This window comes from Chiloscyllium plagiosum, unplaced genomic scaffold (assembly GCF_037043375.1).
Source record: "Chiloscyllium plagiosum isolate Xiang-an unplaced genomic scaffold, Cpla_swu_hap1 HiC_scaffold_6, whole genome shotgun sequence".
NCBI lineage: Eukaryota > Metazoa > Chordata > Chondrichthyes > Orectolobiformes > Hemiscylliidae > Chiloscyllium > Chiloscyllium plagiosum.
Window position 1 is genome coordinate 88,557,607 of NW_028270144.1, and position 20,198 is coordinate 88,577,804.

A 20,198-nucleotide genomic window follows, 5' to 3' on the forward strand; every position below is an offset into this window, starting at 1 on the left:
GTCAGTTGCCTGAGGCGGGAATTGAACCCGGGTCTCTGGCGCTGAGGCAGCAGTGCTAACCACTGTGCCACCGTGCCGCCCAATTTCTCCTCAGTTAAGTCTTAAACGGCCAACTCCTTGTCCTGATGCTGTATCCATATTCTGGATTAGTAGGGGAGGTGGGGAGTAAAGCCTCAATAAACATAAATCACTCATTATAGTCAAGTCGAAGCTTTAGGTATTTTATAATTCATACTTTTCGTGGTTAAGCGTTCAAGTGCTGTTTCCTTTGTTTCATTTTTGGCTGCCGTTCTCTACTCAAGCTCATTGCTTGCACTTCTTTTTCTTCTCTTGGCCTTGGTTCCCAGTCATGCCTCGTTCCATGTGACCCATCAGTTACATTGTCCAGCCAAAGTTTGCCCCCAGTTTGCAAAATACCTTTCTGGTTTCCAATGTCCTGCCACAGTCCCATGTTCGACCATTCATGAGCAGAATAATAAACTTCCCTCTGCATCTCTCTAAGCATTGTTAGATTACTATTTGTTTCCAAACAGCAAACCAAACAACTACTCAACCAGTCAACTCTAAAACTGGGAGTAATCTTACCAACCTTCTCACCACACAACCTTCCCACCATTGATTTTATGCATTCTTATAGTGGATCAACATTCATTCCTCCAGAATACAAGCTTACTTACAAACATGATCATGACTTCATTGTAGATGACTGCAATAAGAATCTTGATGAAAATTGAGCTGATGGGTTAAAACACTTACCCTTTACTGACGTTTCTAGCTGACTGTATCTTTCAAACGTCAGTTTGTCTGACACAAGAGATATCCACCCTTAAGATGCCATTACCTTTGTATTACAGACCAAGTGCCGGAAAATAGAATTAAGCCAAATAGCCTTTTTCATGTTTTCAAAAGTTATACAGCCCACATAAATGATGGGCTGAATAGCCTTCTTACCCTCCATAAATCTATGAACACTGCATTTAGACAGGGTTAGCATATTTCAGAAGCTGAAGAGCGCACTACTTCTCTCTCAAATGAATATAAACAAACCCACAGCACTACAAGAGAAAAAAGTGTGCAATGGGGCTGTGGGGTGTTCCTCTTGTCACCTCGCCAATAATTATCCTTTAGGCAATCCCAAAAGAACATTTAATTATTAACAAACTGTTGTGAGTGATTGTGTACGATTTAGCTGCTTTCTTCATTTCAACAGTGAAGAAACTTAGAAGCACTCATTAAATTGTAAGACAGTAGTTGTATTGAGGTCATAACAACCCTTAAAAGTAATACAAAATAAATATCTATTTTATTCACTCTTCGAAAGATATTTTGTAACTAGGCTTAATGCCTACAATTGCTCACCCACCGATTGCAACAATCCCATTTTCAGCCTCTGCAATTTAAATAGTTTAAAAAGTTATGACATGCAACTGGAGGAAACTGAGAAAGCAGTAAGTTAGTTCAGTTACAGTTAACCACAATTGGTACTGGTGCATTCCTAAAACTCTCAAAACGAATCCAAGATTCTCTAATCTAAAGAACATGCTACATTTTCCTTTTCATCAAAATATTACCATGAACCGAAACAGATGTATGGTTTGCCAAAATAAAAGTGCAGCCTCAAACCCTACTGTGTAACTTGACTGAAATGACAGCTTTATCTTAAAAGAAATGCTTCAGTTATTCTGTTGACATGTATCAAACACTTTCCATCTGAACATGTTTCCATTAATTAGAAGGTACCTGGAGATACCACAGATCCTTGTGTGCGAAGGGAAATTAATTATTATTGATATTCAAAGAATCCCATACCATAAGTATATCACATCATAAAGTCATAGAGATGTACAGCATGGAAACAGACCCTTCGGTCCAACCCGTCCATGCCGACCAGATATCCCAACCCAATCTCATCCCACCTGCCAGCACCCGGCCCATGTCACTCCAAACCTTTCCTATTCATATATCCATCCAAATGCCTCTTAAATGTTGCAATTGTACCAGCCTCCATCACTTCCTCTGGCAGCTCATTCCATACACGTACCACCCTCTGCGTGAAAAAATTGCCCCTTTTATATCTTTCCTCTCTCATTCTAAACCTAAGCCCTCTAGTTCTGACTCCCTGACCTTAGGGAAAAGACTTTGTCTATTTATCCTATCCATGCCCCCTCATAATTTTGTAAACCTCTAAGGTCACCCCTCAGCCTCCGACGCTCCAGAGAAAACAGCCCCAGACTATTCAGCCTCTCCCTGTAGCTCAAATCCTCCAACCCTGGCAACATCCTTGTAAATCTTTTCTGAACCCTTTCAAGTTTCACAACATCTTTCCAATAGGTAGGAGACTAGAATTGCACGCAATATTCCAATAGTGGCCTAACCAACGTCCTGTACAGCCGCAACATGACCTCCCAACTCCTGTACCCAATAAAGGAAAGCATACCAAACGCCCTCTTCACTATCCTATCTACCTGCAACTCCACTTTCAAGGAGCTATGAACCTGCACTCCAAGCTCTCTTTGTTCAGCAACACTCCCTAGGACCTTACCATTAAGTGTGTAACTCCTGCTAAGATTTGCTTTCCCAAAATGCAGAACTTCTCATTTATCTGAATTAAACTCCATCTGCCACTTCTCAGCCCATTGGCCCATCTGGTCCAGATCTTGTTGTAATCTGAGGTAACCCTCTTCGCTGTCCACTACACCTCCAATTTTGGTGGCATCTGCAAACTTACTAACTGTACCTTTAATGCTCGCATCCAAATCATTTATGTAAATGACAAAAAGTAGAGGGCCCAGCAACGACCCTTGCGGCGCTCCACTGGTCACAGGCCTCCAGTCTGAAAAACAACCCTCCACCACCACCCTCTGTCTTCTACCTTTGAGCCAGTTCTGTATCCAAATGGCTCCCTGCATTCCATGAGATCTAACCTTGCTAATCAGTCTCCCATGGGGAACCTTGTCAAACGCCTTACTGAAGTCCATATAGATCACATCTACTGCTCTGCCCTCATCAATCTTCTTTGTTACTTCTTCAAAAAACTTAATCAAGTTTGTGAGACATTATTTCCCACGCACAAAGCCATGTTGACTATCCCGAATCAGTCCTTGCCTTTCCAAATACATGTACATCCTGTCCCTCAGGATTCCCTCCAACAACTTGCCCACCACCGAGGTCAGGCTCACCGGTCTATAGTTTCCTGGCTTGTCAAAATGATAGTCGGGAAGTATCATGATGGAGATTAAAAGCTCATTTTCATCACTGTTTAGATCGTACATTTTGCAGTTAGTTGGTTATTCATCCGACAGCAAATAATGGGAAGGTTCATTTGCAGGATTCCTATTTATTCTTTGTCTTCTCTCCAACGTAACTGGTTTGACTCTACCACTTTCCCATTAAATCACAACCTTCACATGTCGGGGTCCCCTTTACACACACAAATTTATGCACTAAACTTCATGTTTCATTCTCAGACTAAGAAAATTAGTTCTCTAGTGAAGAGCATTGCTCTATTTTTAAATTCCTTCTTTCCTCTAGAAAACCATAGCTACTCCGTTATGATTCTGTTGCATTATCATCTGTTTCATTCGGAAAAGTCCATGTGTGATTGAAACAGACTCATCCATTAACCACATACACAAAAGCAAAATTCTGCAAATTAAAATAGTGTAAACCTAAAGTAGTAGACCATTCAGCCTCAGGTCTGCCCCACCATTCAACAAGATCATGGTTGATGTGCCCAGGCCTCAACTCCTCCTTTACGCCAGATCCTCAGCCATCAATTTTTAAATATCTACCTACCTCCTATTTAAACATTTTCAATGATCTAGCCTCCACAGTTCTCTGGGACACAGAATTTCAGGCATTTACTATCCTCAAAGAAATCTCTTTACGGCTCAGTTTTAAATTAGTGCCGTCTTATTCGATAACTATGGCCCAGATTCGAGATTCCCCCACTAGTGGGGTCAGCTTCCTCAACAGTAAAGCCTTCTCTGAACTTTCTACGTTTTAATAAGATCACCCCTCATTATTCATTAGAGTTTAGAAGACAGACTTGACCTATTGCACCATTCTTGATAAATCAGCCTCTTCGTGCAAGAAATCAGCTTCATGAATCTCTTGAAATGTTTCAGTGCAAGTACATTCTTCCTTAAATACAGGGACCAAGAGTGTGCTCCTGGTGTAGCCTCATCAACACTTTGTACAGTTGTAACTAGACTAATTCCACTGCAATAAAGGCAAAATTGCTTTCTTAAATAATTGTTACACCTGCATGTTAGCTTTTACGCACAAAAGATTCCCTCTGTGTTGCACTTGGTTGGAGTCTCTTTAAAAAAAACTCTACCGTTTGATTCTAACTATGAAAATGCACAAACTCGCACTTTACAACGTTAAACTCCATTCGCCAATATTTTACTCACTCACAATCTATTTATATCCCATTGCAGATTCGTTGTGTCCTCATCACAACATGCCTGCAACCATTTTTGGGGAGGTGACGACTGAACAGTATTATCGCTGGGATATTCATCCCGAGACCCAGGTAACTGGAGACTTGGGTATGAATCTTGCCATGGTAGATAGCAGAATTTGAATTCACTAAAAATCTAAAATTAAGAGTCTAAATATGACCTTGCTGACAGTTCAAAAAACCCATCTGGTTCACTAATATCCTTTGAGAGTAAACTGCCATCTTTGCCTAGTCTGACCTACATGCAACTCTGTGGTTGACTTTTAACTGCAATTAGGGATTGGCAATAAATGCTGGCCCATGAGCAAAAAATAAAACTCATCTCCCTTAAAAGATTGACCCCTTATTCGGGGATTATGCCCTCTTGTTCTAGACTCTCCCACAAGAGATGACTCTTCCACACTTCACCTGTCAAGTTCCCTAATAATCCTGTACGTTTAGGGTCATAATGCACGGAAACAGACCCTTCGGTCCAATTCAACCAAACCGACTAGATATCCCAAACTGATCTAGTCCCATTTAGTAGCATTTGGCCAATATCCCTCTAAACCTTTCCTATTAATGTTACCCATCCAGATGACTTTTAACTGTTGTTATCGTACCAGCCTCCACCACTTCCTATGGTAGGTCATCTCATACACACATCACCCTGTGTGGGAAATTACCGCTCAGATTCTCCTTACATCTTTTCCCCCTCATTTTAAACCTATCCTATGCCTTCTAGTCTTGATTTCACCACCTAAGACAAAACCTATGCTTTTACAGTTTCTATGCCCCTCGTGATTTTATAAACCTCTATAAAGTCATCCCTCAGCCTCCAACTCTCCAGGGAAAAAAGCTCCAGTCTCTTCAACATGTCCCTCTAGCTTGAAACCTCTAACTCCAGCAACATCCTTGTCGACCTTTTCCAAACCCTTTTGAGTTTAAGAACATTTTTCCTAAACCAGGGAAACCAAAACTGAATACAGTTTTCAACAAGTGGCCTAACCAATATCCTGCACAGCAACAGCATGATGTTCCAATTCTTCTACTCAATGCAGACCAATAAAGGCAAGCATAACAAACACCTCCTTAAAACAGGACAGAGTTGAGTGCGCGCTGCTGGAAAAGCACAGCAGGTCAGGCAGCATCCAAGGAGCAGGAAAGTCGACGTTTCAGGCCGGAGCCCTTCAACACACTCAACACCTTAAAACCCTGTTTCACCTCCAATTTTACTTTCAAGGAACTATGCACCTGCACCCCTGGGTCCCTTTGCTTGGCAATACTCCCCAGGCCATTAAGCATAAAAACCCTGCCCGAATTTGCCTTTCCAAAATGCAGGACCACACATTTATCTAAATTAAACTCCATCTGCCAGTCCTCAGCCCATTGGCCCATTTGATCAAGAGCCCATTGTACTTTGGAAGCAATCCTCTTCACTGTCCATATCCCACCAATTCTGATGTCATCTGCAAGCCATACCACCTATATTCACATCCAAATCATTTACAGAAATGATGAAAAGCAGTAGATCCAGCATTGATCCTTGCAGCACACCTGTAGTCTCAGGCCTCGAGTCCAAGTTGCCTCTTACTCTTTTAAAAAATGAAAAACCTAACCTATCTGATGTTACCTTAACTGACAATCCATTCATTACAGGCATTAATCTGGTAAAGCTTTTCTGCACTGCTTCCTACTCACTTAGATCCTTCTAATAAAAGGTGACAATACAGCACACATACTCTGATGTAGTCTCACTGGTGCCCTGTATAACCATATCATAACATTCCTACTTTTGCATTCAATTCCACTCAGTATTCTGTTAGTTTTCATAGGATTATGTGAAATAACAAAAGCTAAAAACACCTAGCATGTTTGGGAGCCACTTAAGGAGAGTAAACAAGATTCAAAGTTCAAGTCAATGACCTGTCACTAAAAGTTGGAGAGTACACTAGCAGGGAAAGACAAGGGGAAATGAGGAGAACAAAATGGAAGGACTGTGACGAGTGGAAGCCAAAAGAAATTGAATGACAAGAAAGATGATGCATACAAGGCAAAATGCAGTAATAATGGCACATCTAAAAGAAATAACTATCTAATGGTGAAGAAATGTAGGGCAGCACAGTAGCTAGCACTGCTGCCTCTCAGCGTCAGGGACCCAGGTTCGATTCCAACCTCAGGTGACTGTCTGTGGAGTTTGCATATTCTCCCAGTGTCTGCATGGGTTTCCTCCCACAGTCCAAAGATGTGGGAATAAGGTAAATTGCCCAGTGTTCAGGTTAAACACATTAGTCATGAGAAAAATTGTACAGTAAATCGGGTAGGGGAATGGGTCTGGTTGGGATACTCTAAGGATCAGTGTGGACTTGCTGGGCCAAATATCCTGTTTCCACACTGTAGGGATTCTATGAAAAGTCATCAATATCTGCATTCATAAAAAACTAGGAGAGAAACAAAAGGGCAGAAGTTCTGATCGGAAATTGTCATTAATATAACATGTCCAGCAATGATATTATAATAATAATTGCCTATGTTGAAGTACCACAACCAAGTTCTGTTCCTGATTAGTCACTGCCTGATAGAATTCCTCACACAGTTTTGAATTGATTAAAATCTAATTGGCGTATACTATTTTGGTCCTTAAGAGCTCATTTTGAAGCTTTTTTTTTCGTTAAACACACTGGTTATAATTCCATGGAAACTTTAACCGCTGTTCAGCTAGTACATTTTCTCCTTAATAACCTGCTCTAATAATAATCCAGTTTCTCAAATTGATTTTTTTGGTTCCTTTGAAGCTTGGATTATTTCAATTTGCTGCTTGACTTCCCTGATCCCGCTCGAATTATTTCACTAGCGTATCATTGCTAGCACTAATTTCTGAATGACTGTCTTGTTGCAATTGCGACGACCTCCACCTGTCTTTGCAACTCCATCATTTTCGTCAGCATTGCTTTCAACTCAAGCGATTGGCTCTACAGCTGCTCCTGCTGATCTGTTCTTGTGGGAGGAGCTCCATTTTTTTTTGGAAAACCAGAAATCTTTCTATCCGATATATGAAAGAGTTTGTCCTGCTTCCTTCCAATCCTTCATCTTTGTGAACTGAACTTTCCCCTCAAAACTTCCACCTCTAAGATGGTATTCTCAATTTTATAGATCCTGAGCTAGTTATTCAGCCTTTGAGTTTTCATTCTTATCTCAACAAGACCATAAGGAATAGTCTCCTCTGCCATTCAATAGGATCATGACTGATCTGACATCGCTCACGTCTACTTTCCTGCCTTTCCCCACAGCACAATTCCCCAACGGAACAAGAATCTCAGATGTAAATATACACAAGGACTCTGTCCCTTAGCTATATGGGGCAAGGAGTTCCAAAGACTTGACAACCCGAAGAAGAAATTCCTTTTCATATCAGTCATAAATTGGCACTTCTTTATTCTGAGATAATGTCCGTTGGTCCTAGACTCTACCACGAGAAATATCCTCTGAGCATTTCCCTTATTGAGCACCTTAACCACCCTACTTGTTTCAATGAGATCATCGCTCATTCTTCTGAACTCTAGTGAGTGGTTTATAAACAAAGATAATATTAGGAAGACAATCCCTCCATACCAGGAATCATCCTAGTGAACCTTATTCTGATCGGACACCAATGAAATCATACCTTTCCTTAATTAAGGGAACTGAAACTGCTTACCGTACTGCAGATGTGGCAGATCCAGAGCCTTGCAGCAAGAGCTGCAACTTTAGCTCACTAACTCAGAAGTAGTGTTCCATTCTTCTTTCAGAATCAATTCTGCAAATGTTTCTTGAACAGTCTGCTGCAGTTTCTGAGAGATTTGTCGATTTTGATTTTATTGTCACAGGTCCTCAAGTATGGGGTATAGGCTTATAGCGAAATGTACCATCTGTACTCACTGTACCATCTTGATATTAGTACCGCGGTACAAAATTTTGGTCACAGAACTAGCAAAACTCAATTACTGATTACATCATGTATACCATCTGTCAGGACACCAGATGGTCTTCCTTGTGCAAGATCAATGAGTCAGTGCATAGTTCGATTACAAATCTTTTGTGTTCAGCACTTGAACAAAGAACTGCGGATGCTGGAAGTCAATCAAAAGCAAATTGCTGGAAAAACTCAGATCTGTGAAGAAAAAGCAAAGTTAACACTTCAGATCCAGTAACACTTCTTCAGAATTTATTCAAGCTTGGACGAGGTTGGTATGAGTGCTAAAGATGGGGTGGGTAGAGGAAATTTAAGAAAAATAGTAAACAATAGGTGGAGAGGGAACCGAGATAGAGAGAAAAATAGTTGGGTAATAAAAGGAATGGATAAAGGTCCGCCTCGGAGAATGAATAGCTGCTATTGGGGCTTGTTAGTAGTTGATAGTGGATTGTATGTGGCAGCAATCCATACAGTGACACAGCCTAGTTTGTGTGGCTGGGTTAAGGAGATGAGAGAAGGTGCTCTGGCCCTAAAAACATTGAACTGGATATCGACACCAGAAGGTTGCAGAGTGCCAGTGTGGAAAATGAGATGCTATTCTTCCAGCCTGAGGCAAGCTTCGCTGAAGCACTGCAGTGAGCCTGAGACAGAGATGTCAGCCAGGTTATGATTGAACTACCATCAGCTAAGGTTTTCCCCAATATAGCAAAAAGAGTACAGTCATGTATTTTTGGTAGGAAGAATCAAAATAGAGACATTTAAATGAAAAATTTAACAAAACTAAAGCCCAGAGGGATTTGGATGGTCTTGTGTATGAAACAAGACTAACATTCAAATGCAGCACCTAATTAAGAATGCAAATGGAATTTTAGCCCTTTATTGCTAAGAGGTCAGGGTTCAAAAATAGAAAACGCTTGTTACAACTGTACATTCCTGTTGGTGAGGCTACATCTGGAATGGTGGACAGAGTTTTGGTCCCAATACTGGCATATATGCTGACGTTGCAGACAGTTCAAAAAAAATTCATTTGCTTGATTGTTGGGATAAAGGGGTTGACTTATCAAGAACAGATAAACAGATTAGGCTGTTGACTTAATGGAGATCCTACTAAGTTGACCAGTTTCCTTCATGCTCCAACTTCCCCCCCCCCCCCCCATATTGTGTTACTTGTATGTAAATAAAAGACTGTATTAACGAAGTCCAGCAACTTTTTAATTAACCAGTATTTATGGTACCAGTAGTGTGTTGATTGATCAAATATTCCAAATAATTGAGGTCGTCCACATAATCAATGAAAAAAAACACACCAAGTAATAACAACGCGTGGGGATGGGGAGGGGGGACTACATGCATACTTTATTTACATCATAAATGACTTGAATAATACAACTTTGCCTCAAATAAAACTTAGGAGAAAGTGAGGACTGCAGATGCTGGAGGTCAGAGCTGAAAAATGTGTTGCTGGAAAAGCGCAACAGGTCATGCAGCATCCAAGGAGCACGAGAATCAACGTTTCGGGCATAAGCCCTTCTTCAGGGATGAGGAGGGCGTGCCAAGCAGGCTAAGATAAAAGGTAGGGAGGAGGGACTTGGGGGAGGGGCGTTGGGAATGTGATAGGTGGAAGGAGGTTAAGGTGAGGGTGATAGGCCGGAGAGGGGGTGATAGGCCGGAGAGGTCGGGAAGAAGATTGCAGGTCAAGAAGTCGGTGCTGAGTCCGAGAGTTGGGACTGAGATAAGGTGGGGGGAGGGGAAACGAGAAAGCTGGAGAAACCTGCATTCATCCCTTGCGGTTGGAGGGTTCCTAGGCAGCTGGCACCACCCCCCACCTTTTCCTCCGCTACATCGATGACTGTATCGGCGCGACTTCGTGCTCCCACGAGGTTGAGCAGTTCATCCACTTTACTAACACCTTCCACCCTGACCTCAGATCTACCTGGACCGTCTCAGACTCCTCCCTCCCCTTCCTAGACCTCTCCATTTCTATCTCGGGCAACCAACTCAACACGGATATTTACTATAAACCGACCGACTCCCACAGCTACCTAGATTACACCTCCTCCCACCCTGCCCCCTGTAAAAACGCCATCCCATATTCCCAATTTCTTCGCCTCCGCCGCATCTGCTCCCAGGAGGACCAATTCCAATACCGAGCAACCCAGATGGCCTCCTTCTTCAAAGACCGCAATTTCCCCTCAGACGTGGTCGACGATGCTCTCCACCGCATCTCCTCCACTTCCCGCTCCTCTGCCCTTGAACCCTGCCCCTCCAATCGCCACCAGGACAGAACCCCACTGGTCCTCACCTACTACCCCACCAACCTCCAAATACATTGTATCATTCTTCGTCATTTCCGCCACCTCCAAAAACGGACCCCACCACCAAGGATATATTTTGCTCCCCTCCCCTATCAGCATTCCGAAAAGACCACTCCCTCCACAACTACCTCATCAGGTCCACACCTCCCACCAACCCAACCTCCACTCCCGGCACCTTCCCCTGCAACTGCAAGAAACGCAAAACTTGCACCCACACCTCCCCCCTCACTTCCCGCAAAGGCCCCAAGGGATCCTTCCATGTCCGCCACAAATTCACCTGCATCTCCACACACCATTTACTGCATCCGCTGCACCCGATCTGGCCTCCTCTACATTGGGGAGACAGACTGCCTACTTGTGGAACGTTTCAGAGAACACCCCTGGGGCACCCGCACCAACCAACCCAACCGCCCCGTGGCTGAACACTAACTCCCCCTCCCACTCCGCCAAGGACATGCAGGTCCTTGGCCTCCTCCATCGCCAGACTATGGCAACACGACGCCCGGAGGAAGAGCACCTCATCTTCCGCCTAGGAACCCTCCAACCACAAGGGATGAATGCAGATTTCTCCAGCTCTCTCATTTCCCCTCCCCCCCCACTTATCTCAGTCCCAACTCTCGGACTCAGCACCGACTTCTTGACCTGCAATCTTCTTCCTGACCTCTCCGCCCCCACCCCTCCTCCGGCCTATCACCCTCACCTTAACCTCCTTCCACCTATCGCATTCCCAACGCCCCTCCCCCAAGTCCCTCCTCCCTACCTTTTATCTTAACCTGCTTGGCATACCCTCCTCATTCCTGAAGAAGGGCTTATGCCCGAAACGTCTATTCTCCTGCTCCTTGGATGCTGCCTGACCTGCTGCGCTTTTCTAGCAACACATTTTTCAACTCAAATAAAAAAAACTTAGCAGACAGACTGTCCTCATTTGCACAGTCAACTGACTACTCAGACATTGTAATAATAAACTTCTAGTGGTTGAGGTGCATACTTTTGCCTGTTTATTGAGTGCCAGTAAAAACAAAAAATGTTTGCTTTGTTAATTTACTCACTACAAATCATGAAAATTACTGGCATTTAATCTTATCAGTGCAAACAAACACTCAGGACAAGTATATTACACACATGAAAAGCAAAATAAAATATTGGGCATGCTTGTCTTGTTTTAACATTTAAACAACTGGTATTTAATTTTATCAAAGTAAAAGAATGAAATGGCAACATTTAGTGACCAAAAACCTACAGAAATGAATCACAGATACATTGAGAAATTTGTAGTTTTAATCTACAGAAACATTTTGTAAATTCAGACATAGTTCCCTAGATCAACTGCATTCCTGATAAGATTTTAAACAGTCTCCTTTAACTTGATGAATGTTAAGAGGTTTTAGATTTTCTAGTCTGTTTTGTTTCATCGATGAAGATGTTACATCACTTTGGAATTGTTAGAATTAGCATTGCCAGAGAGCGAGAGCGAGAGCAAGAATATATTTGGAAGTGATTAATTTAGAGGGCTACAGAAATGGGGCTGGAGAACAGGACTAGCTCTTGCAGTAGCCCTTAAGACACCACAGGCCAAATGGTCTCCTTCTGTACTGTAAAATTTTGATTCTTTATTCATTAAAGTTCAGAAGAATGAGAGGTGTTCTTTTTAAAACATGAAAGATTCTGTGTCTTGACAGGGTTGATGTTGTCATTGGTGGGGGAGTCTTGAAATAGGGGCATAATGTTAGAGGCGAGATCACAGCTAGAGTACTGCATGCAGTTTTGGTCTCCTTACTTAAGAAAAGATAAACTGACACTAGAAGGGATGAGAGGACTGAATTGAGAAGGAACTTCTTGGCCCAGAGGGTTGTAAACCGACAGAATTCCCTGCCCAGTGAAGTAGCTGATGCTACTTCAGTAAATGTTTTTTAAAGCTAAGAAAGGCTTTTTTTTTAAACAATAAAGGAATTAAGGGAGACAGTGAGTGGGCAGGTAAGTGGAGCTAAGCCATGACCTTATTAAATGGCGGAGCAGGCTCAAAAGACCAGATGGCCTACTCCAGATCCTAGTTATGTTGTTATGACTCTGCATTATACCTCCAACGGCAATCGATTACTCCTGGGGTTCCTTGCTCAAACTGAAAGCAATATGCAAAACGTAACCCACAGAACATTGCCCCTGTTTGTTTAGTGTTGAATATTTCAATTTTTAATTGCTCAACAATGTCACTGTACAGTTTTGCCAAGTGTAAATTTAATCCTATTTCTATAAATTCATCTTTCTTAAAGGAAAGGTTCATGCTGAAGCATGGTTTGGGAGTCTACCAATACCATGAGGGGGAGGGCTGGGAGGAAGTCAGGGGAAGGGAAGGAAAGGGAGGTGAAATGAAACTGGAGAAGTCAAAATGTTGAGTCCTCCGGGCTGTAAGCAGTGGTGTTCCTCCAATGTGCAGTTTGGTTTATTGCGGTAATGGAGGAGGCGAAGGATGGTCATGTCAGAAAGGGAGTGGGAAGGGGAATTAAAACTGGTGGTGACTGAGATCAGCCCCTCAGCCCCTGGCTGAGATGCTCGACAAACTGTTCCGTAAATCTCCCCAACATTGAAAAGACCACATCGGGAGCACCTGACACGGTAAACTAGGTTGGAAAAGAGGCAGGTGACCCTCTATCTCACCTGGAAAGACTGTTTGGAGTCCTGGATAGGAGGTGAGGAGGGTGGTGCATCTTTTTCGATTGCAGGGGATGGTATCTGGAGGTTCAGGGGATGGTAAGGAGAGTGGCGCAAACCAAGGACTGTCGATGGGAACGGTCATTGCAGAAGGCAGAGGGGGATGGGGAGGGGAAGATGTTCTTGGTGGTGAGGTCTAGTTGGAGTTGGTGCAAGTGTTTGTAAGGATGTTGGATTGGATGTGGAGACTGGTGGGGTGGTCGATGAGCACAAGAGGATCTCTGTCTTTATTGCATGGGGGGGAGAAAATAGGAGAGCAGTGGAACAGAAACGGAGGCGGTGAAAGACTATCTGTTGTTCAATGAGCACATTGTTCAAAATAAGTGGACACCTGGGATGCTTGGGAGTGGAATATCTCCTCCACCGAGCAGATGCTGCTGAGGTGGAAGAATTGGGAGAACGGGATAGAGATCTTGCAGGGGATAGAGTTCTCGCAGGATACGAGGTAAGAGGCGGTGTAGTCCAGGGCAGAGGAGAACTGAATGGTCTGTTGGAGAGGAAGCAGCTGAAGGCCTGAAGGCCATCGATGTGAGGTATATAAGGACTGTACGTCCATAGTGAAGATAAAGCGTTGGGGGCCTGGAAACTGGAAGTTACTAAAGAGATGGAGGGCGTGGTTGGTGTCACGGGCGTAAACGGGAAGTGCCTGAACAAAGATATTGGCCAAGGTACAGGGTGGTGTGTTACGGTGGCAGGTAACTGGAAGCTCGGTCATTTTTGCAGGCAGAACATAGGTGTTCTGCAAAGTGGTCACCCACTCAATGCTTAGTTTCCCCAATGTAGAGACGGCCCCATGGTGATCAGCGAATGCAGTAGACTAAATTGAGTGAAGTGCAGGTCAAGCGCTGCTTCAGCTGGAAGGTATGTTTGGACTCTTGGATACTCAAGAGGGAGGTGGTAAGTGTTACACTTTTAGCAATTACTGGGGAAAGGTGACATGGGACTGGTGATTGGAGGTGGAGAGGGTGTTGAGTGTGAAGGAAGAGTAGACTAGGGTATCCCAGAGGCATCAGTTCCCAAGGAAGGCAACATGTGTCTGGTGGTGGTGGAAATGGCAGTTAATGATTTTCTGGATGTGGACACAGGTGGGATGGAAGGCAAGGTCAAGGGGAACCCTATTGCTGTTGTGAGGGGGCAGAAGTGTGGAACATGGATTGATTCCAATTGAGGGGGCCCCATCAATACCAGTGCTGTGGTATTCTCTGTTCAGGATGAAGGTGGACATTTCAGAGGCTCCCTTGATGAAGTCAGCCTCATTGGAACATATGCGAAGATGGAGGAATTGGGAGAATGGAATATAGTCTTTGCAGGAAACAGGACACGAGGATGTATAGCCCAGGTAACAGTGGGGGTCAGTGGGTTTATAGTGGATACTCGTGACCAGTCTTTCCCTCGAAATAGAAACAAACAGATGTTGAGGAAAAGAAGGGAGGAGTCACGAGACAGACCAGGTGAAAGTGAGGACAGGATGGAAACAAAGTGAAAAAAAATCAATAAACCTTGCCAATTCTGGAGGAGAGGGGGAAGCAATACCAGTGATATCATCGATGTATCAGAGAAAGGAGTTTTGGGTTGGGGCCAAAAAAAGACTGGAACAAGGAATGTTCCACTACTGTACAAAGAGACAGGCATAAATTGGGTCCAGGCAGGTACCCACAGCCACCCACTACCTGTAGTGAGTGTGATGAATTAAAAGAGAAAAGCTTTTTTTAAGGTTATGGTTATGGAGGAGGGGCAGAGAAATTGAGGCAACCAATACCTCATTAACAGTTCTCAATGAACAAATTGAGTGCAGGTAAAAGACCTGAGCAGATATTTTGACTTCATGGAGTTATGTATCAAACAAATTGTTGTGACTTTAATATTCATATATTTGTTTGTGGGAATCACTTAAAGCATTCAAAAATGAGAAATTTCAGATATTTCGCCCTTCTATGCCCATGTCATAAGGTAAATTATGCATTGTCCATGAACATATGCCATGACAATGGACATTTTTAAAAATACAAAAGAACATGCGATGTGGACAATTTACCTTGAGCTAAAATGAGCACTATGGGTTAAGTGACTTATGAGTTACTCTTTTATGCATCTGATCATAATTGATTAAAACCATGGATCATTAAAACCCTCCTCTGAATGGACACAACAGGATGAAAACGATCTGTAAAATTCACACCATTGTTTATGGTTTAAGCCAAAACTTAAACTGTATACATTCCTAGACTGACTGTCACTGAACACAAAACTCAACAAATGAGAAATTTGCTGAGACCAGTCAATTCGTAAATTAGCCTAACAATCCATTCGCCATTGTATAGCAATGGTTTCGAACCATATCATTCTGAATGGACAACAGAATGAAAACAAAAGGTTACCATTCCAGCGCAGGGAATGTTTCATTTGTACTTAGACAATCTTAGAATAAAAAGACTGCAAAATTCCCAACTGCCTTCTCAGTGAATGCAAAATTTCTCATGGCTGTTTGAAAAAACTAGGGAGCTACGTCCAGCATTTTGGGCAAACTTTATCCCTCGAAATCATGAGATCAAATCTGATCATTTGCTCATCACCATTTCGGAGAGACTTTTATGTGCAAATCAGCTGCTACATTTCCGAGGAGAAAGTGAGGTCTGCAGATGCTGGAGATCAGAGCTGAAGATGTGTTGCTGGAACAGCGCAGCAGGTCAGGCAGCATCCAGGGAACAGGAGAATCGACGTTTCGGGCATAAGCCCTCCCTGAAGAAGGGCTTATGCCCAAAACGTCGATTCTCCTGTTCCCTGGATGCTGCCTGACCTGCTGCGCTGTTCCAGCAACACATTTTCAGCGGCTGCTACATTTCCTCAATTATAACAGTGAACAACTCCAAAAGTTTTATATTTACTAGCGAGATCCAGCGTTTATAATGTTCTCACAAATGCAATACTACTTGGTGAATTAGCAGACACAGAAGTTGTCTAGTCAACTATGCAAAATGTCCTATTTCAAATGAAGATCATTTTTAACTCTCCTCACTTGCTTACTTGCTACAAAGCCACCACAACATATGTCACTCATTTCGGACAGTAACTTCACTTTGAAGGCTGAGTCACAAAATAGTTTTATACAGACTGAAACAACAATTAATCACTTTGTTCTAAAGGTCACTCTCATTCCCCTTGCAAGGGGAAAAGCAACCTCAATAAATCAACATCTCCCACTCAGTATACAGGAAGTTATGACTACATTATATCCACATTCAACACTTTACAGATGCCAACCTGGAACAATCCACTAACCTAGCACATCCACTGCCCAATTAAACTATACAGCCAGTCAAGCAAGATAAATAAACAGAACTCTGAAATTTTCATCTAAAGTCATTTACTGTTGTCTGCCATAACTTAAAGGCATAGTCAATAGACAAAATGAACAAATTTAAACGTAACTTATACTTTTCACTTAATATCAGTTCGCTGTTTCCCACTAGGTTTAAGTGAGACATTGCAGCAATGGCTAGGACCTTTTCTTCCAGGAACTCCCACATACGTTTGAGACACCACCCACGCCCTCTACCTCCTCCAAGACTTCCGTTTCCCCTGCCCCCAATGCCTCATCTTCATCATGGATAGCCAATCCCTCTACACCTCCATCCGCCATGACCAGGGCCTCCAAGCCCTCCGTTTTTTCCTCCCCCGACGTCCCCTTCCCCTTCCACCGACACTCATTTGTTTGGCCGAACTGGTCCTCACCCTTAATTTCTCCTTCGAATCCTCCCACTTCCTCCAGACCAAAGGGGTAGCCATGGGCATACGTAAGGGCCCCAGCTATGCCTGTCTCTTTGTTGGCTACATAGAACAGTCGATCTTCCGTAATTACACCGGCACCACTCCCCACCTCTTCCTCCGCTACATTGATGACTGCATTGGTGCCACCTCATGCTCCCGTGAGGAGGTTGAGCAATTCATCAACTTCACCAACACATTCCACCCTGACCTTAAATTTACCTGGACCATCTCTGACACCTCCCTCCCCTTCCTGGACCTCTCCATCTCCATTAATGATGACCGACTTGACACTGACATTTTTTTTTTTTTACAAACCCACCGACTCCCACAGCTACCTGGATTACACCTCTTCCCACCCTACCTCTTGCAAAAATGCCATCCCGTATTCCCAATTCCTCCGCCGTATCTGCTCCCAGGAGGGCCAGTTCCACCACAGACCACACCAGATGGCGTCCTTCTTTAGAGACCACAATTTCCCTTCCCACGTGGTTAAAGATACAATCCAACACATCTCGTCCACATCCCGCACCTCCGCCCTCAGACCCCACCCCTCCAACCCTAACAAGGACAGAACGCCCCTGGTGCTCACCTTCCACCCTACCAACCTTCGCATAAACCAAAATCATCCACCGACATTTCCACCACCTCCAAATAGACCCCACCACCAGGGATATATTTCCCTCCCCCCCCCTTTCCGCCTTCCGCAAAGACCGTTCCCTCCGTGACTACCTGGTCAGGTCCACGCCTCCCTACAACCCACCCTCCCATCCTGGCACCTTCCCCTGCCACCGCAGGAACTGCAAAACCTGCGCCCACACCTCCTCCCTCACCTCCATCCAAGGCCCTAAAGGAGCCTTCCACATCCAAGCATCCATTGCTCCCGATGCAGTCTCCTCTACATTGGCAAGACTGGACGCCTCCTAGCAGAGCGCTTTAGGGAACATCTTCGGGACATCTGCACCAATCAACCACACCACCCTGTGGCTCAACATTTCAACTCCCCCTCCGCCGAGGACATGGAGGTCCTGGGCCTCCCTCACCGCCGCTCCCTCACCACCAGACGCCTGGAGGAAGAACGCCTCATCTTCCGCCTCAGAACACTTCAACCCCAGGGCATCAATGTGAACTTCAACAGTTTCCTCATTTCCCCTTACCCCACCTCACTCTAGTTCCAAACTTCCAGCTCAGCACTGTCCCCATGACTTGTCCTACCTGCCTATCATCTTTCCCACCTATCCACACCACCATCCTCCCTGACCTCTCACCTATTGTACTCCACCCCCACCCTCCTCTAGCTTATCTCTCCACGCTTCAGGCTCTCTGCCTTTATTCCTGATTAAGAGCTTTTGCCCGAAACGTCAATTTTGCTGTTCCTCGGATGCTGCCTGAACTGCTGTGCTAATCCAAAATCTGGTTTCCAGCATCTGCAGTCATTATTTTTACCTACACCATTAATGCTGCCAATGGATTTCACATAGAGAATGCTTTCATTAACTAACTTGTTGGAGTGTCAAGAAAGACATCAAGGAATCAGTAACACTGCATCTTATTGGTTCTCTTGAGAGTCACTCAAGTGGTTGGAAGTAGTAGGAATCCAGGTGTCGTAGTCCATGTACATACCACCAATACAGGTGCAAAGAGGTTCTGCTGAGGAAATATGAGCAGCTAGAGGCTAAAATGAAACTGCAGAACCACGTGAAGTTGTTAACACTTTAATTCTCTTCCCTTTGAGATAGTTGTGGATAAGTTAAGATTCTCCCTAATCTTATCTGTCAGTGTTATTTCATGTCCCCACTGCTTTTTTAAATGCTTCAATTTCCCCCACACTTTATATACTGCTCTCGGGCCTCTGTTGATGTGCGCTTTTTTTATTTGCTGTACGTCTCTTTTCCTTCTTATCTAGTTCTTAACATTCCTAGATTTTCAAGGTTCTTTGGACTTGTTCCCATTTAGGTCAGATGTAGGAGCAACATGTTGGGCCTGTACTCTCTCCAATTCATTTCTGAAAGCCTCCTACTGTTCTGCTGTATATTTACCCTCCAGTAGCTGTTCCCAGTCTACTTTGGCCAGATCTTGCCTTATTTTGATACAAATCTGCCTTCCCCAAGCCAAATCCCTTTTTTGCAGATCATCTTTTTCCTTTGCCATAACAAACTTAGAAGTACACAGTTGTGGTCACCCCAACACCAAAATGCTCCATCATCACCACCTTCAAATCAGCAGTCCAGCTTCATTACCCAATTGTTATATCCAGCACTGCACTCTCCTTTGTAGGATCTTCTAAATGTTGATATAAAAAAAATCTGCTGAATACATTTAACAGCTTCATTTGTAGACTCTTCCAAGATATCATCCCTCATTACTGAAGTCACTGACTCCTTTTACACTCTCCTCTGTCCTGTCCGAAGATCCTGCATCTCGAAATGTTGAGTTGTCCGTCCTGTCCCTCGCTCAACCACATCCCTGATGGCAACAGTATCACAATCCAGGGTAACCTATGATACTCCTTGCATTAAATGTAAACCCTCTAGGTAAAAAGATTTGCCTCAAATCCCCTCTAAACCTTCTCACCTTTAAAATTTTGCTATCTGGTTACTGATCCCGCTGCAGGGAATTTTTATTCGCCCTGTATATCCAGTCTTTGCACACCTCAAATCAGATTTCACCTCAGCATGCTTTGCACCAAGGAAAATAACCCCAAACTAATTAGTCTGTGTCCATAGGTGAATCACCCCAGCCAACCTGGTGATGATCTTTTGAACTCTCTCTAATGCAATCACATCTTTTTTATAGTATGATGACCAGAATTACACACATTACTCCAGCTGTGGCTTAATTGTTATATACAGCTCCATCATAACCACTTTGCTCTTGTATTCAATGCCTTGACTAATGAAGTATTTCATACGTCTCCTTAACCAACAAGGTATGATCTAATTGAAATTTAAATAACACTCACCAGGGAATGACAGGGTGCATGCCTTTCACTGGCTGGTGAGTCTAAAACCAA

The 20,198-nt window shown here is 43.6% G+C and overlaps 1 protein-coding gene and 1 long non-coding RNA gene across 5 annotated transcripts in view; one reads left to right on the plus strand and one right to left on the minus strand.

Moving 5' to 3' along the window:
• The window catches only part of LOC148149805 (uncharacterized), a 34,866-nt gene extending 30,342 nt beyond the window's left edge, over window positions 1–4,524 (plus strand). Inside the window, exon 3 of the long non-coding RNA XR_015757446.1 lies at window positions 4,443–4,524. This is a non-coding gene — a long non-coding RNA (uncharacterized LOC148149805). The remainder of the gene's footprint in view (window positions 1–4,442) is intronic.
• The window catches only part of LOC122550755 (spermatogenesis-associated protein 13-like), a 243,508-nt gene that overhangs the window by 151,159 nt on the left and 72,151 nt on the right, over window positions 1–20,198 (minus strand). The gene's annotated exons all lie outside the window — the stretch shown is intronic.